The sequence below is a fragment of the Myotis nattereri genome (genome assembly GCF_964212035.1).
Source record: "Myotis nattereri genome assembly, chromosome: 4".
In the NCBI taxonomy this organism is placed as follows: Eukaryota; Metazoa; Chordata; class Mammalia; order Chiroptera; family Vespertilionidae; genus Myotis; species Myotis nattereri.
Window position 1 is genome coordinate 54402259 of NC_138079.1, and position 6019 is coordinate 54408277.

Sequence of the window (6019 nt, forward strand, 5' to 3'; positions counted from 1 at the left end):
GGAGGCACAGGGCAAGAGAAGGGACTGAAAAATGAACCACACTAAGGAGTTCTACAATATAAATTGAATTTTGTTCCAAATTCTGCAGTGATACCTCAATTAATGGATCATCGGAGAACAAAGCTCCCTTTGAAATGAGTTGGCATATGTTTTAAAAGAAATGATTCACATACGATGCCAAGTGGAAAAGAAACACCAGCAGTTAATTCACAAAGACTTCTGAACAGATTGTTTTCCTTACCCAGATGAAGGTCACTAGGTCCAACCTAGGCAAAATGGTGAAGCCTTTGTTTTGTCTGTCTTCTTTAAAATCTTTTCATCTTTTTCCCTCCTGGTACTCTCCCATTTAGATGACCATTATTCTCCTCTTATCAAACCTGGGAAGAACTGCATATTGTAGACTATTAATAGACTACCTAGTTACAATCCAGTGCGGATGAGTTGAGTTGGTTAACACAAATCCCATTGTAATTTTAAACCTTTTCATTTAACTGTAGCTAAGTGGTTTTCTTCAGCAAGCAAAGTGGCTGCTGGAGTCTATTGGTGGGAAGTGTTTGGAAAAGAGAAACGTTCATCAGAAGACTCTTCTACCAAGTGGAGCCTGACAGATTCCGGGCTTTCACACAGTCCTTAGTCCTAAGAAAGCTCCCCACCACAGCATGACCACCTGTCCTAACCTTAACCTGCCTTCCTCACTGCTCAAGATAATCACACCCTTAGCATTTGGAAAGTGCAATCATTGCCAGAAAGAATATCTAATTATACAAAGGTGAACATGCAAACCGGGGGTCTGTAAGAGAACAAAGCCCTTTATTTGTCTTATCAAGATCCTTGGCTATCAGTCTTCCTCAGAGGAACACCTGGTAGTACCTTCTCTTACCTTTTTATCTGTTCACCCTCAGGGTCCTGCCTCCCAATTGGTTTCACCCAGTTTTCTTCTCTTTTCATCAGTTCTTGCTCTCCTGGGCATCCTATAAAATTAACAAATCTACAAGAAAAACATTTCCCATGCTATTGTTTCCTACACTTTAAGCAGAACCTAACTGTGTGTTATGCTAACAAAGTCCTTTTTGTCTCTTCTTTCTAATGAGCCTGATGAAAAAAGACTGGGCGTGGTGGTGGTTATAAAGTAAAAAAGTTCCACCCTGCCACATTTATATTTGTGACTATATGATATTTTGCTTTTTATTTAATTATATTTATATATTTATATCCTGATGCATCTTAAGTTATTTCAGATAAAGTTAGATAAAATGTAACTGAAGATTATTTTCTTTATTGTTATTCTTTACAACTTATATTAGAGTGCTTCATACTGATAAAATAAATTCTAATAAGAATTTGAGGCAGCTTGTATGTAAATAGGATGTTCATAAATTGAATCATTTGAAATACACTAGAGAAACTTATTCTTTAAAAGTAATCCTAGATACATTATTCTATAAGGTAAATAATACTATTTATTTATTTATTTATTTATTGCTTAAAGTATTACAAAGGGTATAAACTAAAAATAAATAGCTGCTACATCTCTTGTAAATACAGATTTTTCAAAGATTTTTCAAAACAGGCATATTTATATCATTTTGTTTCTTCTTAAAAATTCTTTAAAAACTATATTCTATAATTTCAGTTGGGTAGTGTTATATATAGACCTGGAAAGCCTGATGGAAATCTTCAAATAGTTACAGTAAAGTGACAGGCTAGACAGGGGACAGAATTAGCAACCTCAGAATTGCTACCTAAGTTTTGGAATTGCTGATGTTTGGTAGTATGGTAGGAAGTTGAGAAGGTCAGATTTGTTTGTTCATTATTTTCACTATATATATATATATATATATAAAAGCCTAAGCAACCATTAAGACCAGACAATGGGATGACCGGACAACCAGCTGGTAGCTATGATGTGCAATGACCACCAGGGGGCAGACGCTCAATGCAGGAGCTGCCTCCTGGTGGTCAGTGGGCTCCCACAGCCAACCTCCCGTGGCCGGCCAACCTCCCACGGTCCCTCACCTCAGCTGGCAGGCCCCGATTGGCCTTGATCGGGCCAGCTGGCTAACCTCCCGGCACCAATTAGGCCAATCAGGACTGGGTGAGATGGACCCCCGATTGGCCCCTATTGCCAGCCAGGCCCAGGGACACCACCAGTGCATGAATTCGTGCACCGGGCCTCTAGTCACAATATAAGCTCCATGAGTTCAAGGACTCTGGTTGGCTCAAGGCTATATTCCCAATAGTTAGCATGCTTTTACAATTTCACAATATTACAGTAAATATTTCCTCAAGTAATGTCATCAAATTTGTTACTGGTATCTCAGGCAGGATGAAATATTTTATTATTAACACATTCATTATGGTGTCAATCAACTGACCTGTAAGTGCAGAACACATAAGACATTATATATATATATATATATATATATATATATATATATATATATATATACAAACATATGCACACATAATGCTTATCAAACATTAGAGGAAGAAAACTTTTTCTCCCACATATAAAGTACTGAATTATTATCTAATCCCTCAGAGTAAATACTGGCTTATGTCACATGCCCTAATAAACTGAATTAATTAAATCAAGATAAGCTCAATAAAAACTAGAAAATAGATACAATGCATCATATGTCTTTGATTTCCTTTTCTGCTTTTTAGGGGGTAAATAATACTGAGTATATTAATTGCAGATAATCTATTATTCTTTATATTTGAGAATAGAAAATAAAAGTGTAGCAGCTTAATGGGGTTAGTATTGATAAATATGAGTAAAGTACATGAAAATATGTAATACAGTAGATATCAAAAGGATGTACATGTGAAAATTTTCAAAATGTTTATTTTTTAGAAAATAATCCCTAAAACTGAAAACCAATTGAAAAAAATTAGCTGTATACCTAAAAATGATTTATTTTGAGTGATGTTAGAACACAGTTCAGAAGATCCAAAGACAAAAAGAACTAAAAAGACACTTTAAATTTTACTCAGTCATTTTCTAGGTAGTGTTTTCTTTGAAAATTTCTTCATACTACAGGATAAGCACACTTTTAGATTAACAATGTTATCAAGAATTTCAGTAAAATATTTAAAAAGACCTAATTAGAAAAATCAAAGAACGAAGTAAAACATTGTAATGTTGAACAGAATTGAAAATATTATCATGAATGAATGATTTTTAAAAATACATTTCTTTTCTAGCTGTCCAGATTTCAATGGCTAAAAACATTGCCAACCAGTAGAAAAGAGCACACAGGACTCCTTGAGGAAATAGCTTATATCAGTCCGGGGCTGACGTGCAAGGTGATCCAGGGAGATCTCAGGCCAGAACCAAAGAAAGTTTTTTGAAGATTAATGGGGTCCTATTAAAAGGACACAGAAGCCTGTAAAGTGGCTTCTACTGGCCTTCAATGTGATGATTATGTTTTGGGCTTTCCAATGGAAGGATCAAGCCATCATCATCATGCTAATCCAGTGGTCAGTACAGCATCACTAATTATGGGACAAACAAATACTATATGTTTCTTATAATGCAATATGAATTACATACCATCTATGACATATCCTAGGCAAAAATGTCCCAACTTGACCTAACTTTTAGCTCTATCTTCCAGTTTCCCAGAATACAGATGGACAAATAATCTAATTCAGTGCTTCTCAAGCTGTAGTAAAGAACCAGTACTTCTGTAAATTAAAAATGAATTATCTGGAAAAAGAAATGCATATGAAAACATAAAGGTACTATTGGTGTTTATTTTTAAATATTTATACAGTCAGATAAAATTATCTTTTCTTTTTAAATCTTCTGGTTTTCCTGTTAAGGTAGTTTTTCCAGTCCCTTTCTTTCTTTAAAAATTAATTTATTATTTTAAAATGTTCTATCTATGCTTCATTTTTTAAAATATATTTTATTGATTTTTTACAGAGAGGAAGGGAGAGGGATAGAGAGTTAGAAACATCGATGAGAGAGAAACTTTGATTAGCTGCCTCCTGCACACCTCTTACTGGGGGTGTGCGCACACCTCTTACTGGGGGTGTGCCCACAACCAAGGTACATGCCCTTGAGCGGAATCGAACCTGGGACCTTTCAGTCCAAAGGCTGATGCTCTATCCACTGACCCAAACCAGTTAGGGCTGCTTCATTTTTAATAGGCTGTTATTTTGTTCCATCTGAATACCCAACTGTCTTAGTACCACTAATTAAATAAGCTATTATTTTCTTACTGATATGAAATACCACATATATATTCACACACAGAGATATATATTACGAACTATTTCTGAACTTCCTATTCTGGCCCACTGACCTATTTGTCTATTTCTATATCATTACAATACTGATTTGTAGTCTGCTTTATTTTCTGTTAAGGAAAGTTTCTGTTGCTCTTCTTTTTCATTATATTATTTCTAGTAGTGTGCTCCCTCAAAACCCACCCCACACCTAATCTTGTTTTTTCAGTATCATCGGGGGAGGGGGGAAATTATCATTTTATTGCTTCTTTTTCCATGTCCATACCAATTATTTTATTATCATATTTAACTGCATTCACTAGGGCTTCCAAATCAAAGATGAATAATAATGATACAGTAGAAACGCCTATCTTGTTCCTGTTTTCCATTAACATGACTTCAATATTTTACTGCATACCAAAAACTAACAGCAAATGTTATCCTAAACAGCCTTAATGTTTTTAGCTTCCTTCTATTACCATTCTGGTTTTGTTTGTTTTTATTGCAAAGGGTTGTTAAATTTTATCAACTTCTATTTCATAGTCTAGGGATAGGACCACTTTCCCACCTCATTTTGTTGATATAATAAATTATATATTAACTTTCTTGACATTAGAAACATCTTACCATTCCTGAAAAAAAGAATTTGCATTTGATTTGATTATAGTGTATTCCTTTGATATTTTGCTAGACTTTATTTGCTAAGATTTCATTTATACTTCTTTCAACTATATACATAAATGAGATTGGTTCATGGCTTTCTTTTTTGTACTTAATAGTTTAGTATTACATTTGTGTGCATATGAATTGAGAAGGAGTCCATCTTTCAGAAGTGTCTGGAACAACGTCAGAATTATTTGTAATTTCTTTTTCTTTCTTTTCTTATCTTTTCCTTTTTTGTAATCTATACTAATAAAAGCATAATATGCAAATCGATCGAATGGCCAAACAGTGGAATGACCATCTGGGACAACCTTCTGGACGACCTTCCGGATGAAGCTGGGGCTACAAGGGCCGAGGCAGCCACGCGGGCTGCAAAGGCCTACTCTTGCACAAATTTCGTGCATCGGGCCTCTAGTAGAGCTATAATTTACACACAGTAAAATTTCTTAAAATTAAAAGTTTTTTTAATACTAGTAAGAATTTAATTGTGGAACTATTTGATCCTAATATTTTTGAAAGCTATATTTACCAACTTTTAAATTTCATATATGTCCATTTGTATATGAAAACTTTCTTGGGCAGGTTTCATAATTTATGTCCTATTAGGAAATCCTACAAGAGTTCAGTTATGTTGTCACAATTGCATATAATTTAATCTTGTAGATGTATATTGTGGATGCATATTATTTCTAATCTTATACATTTTCTTTCTCTTTTTTCTTTAAACCATGCTCAGGATGAATTTAAGATAAGCGTAAAATTTTCCTATTTTTAGTCTTTCTTTAATAATGAATGTGCCCTAGCCAGTTTGGCTCAGCGGATAGAGTGTCGGTGTGCAGACTGGAGGATCCCGGGTTCGATCCTGGTCAAGGGCACAGAGTTCGGTTGAAGGCTCTTGGCCCTGGTAGGGGACATGCAGGAGGTAACCAATCGATGTGTCTCTCTCACATCAGTGTTTCTCTCTGTCTCTCCCTCACCCTTCCACACACTCTTTCAAAATCAATGGAAAAATGTCCTTATGAGGATTATAAAAAAATAAAGAATGTATTCTAAATACATCTTTTACCTTATCCCATAGATTTTTGAAATAGTAATTTTAAATGCTTCCGTTTATTTCCTC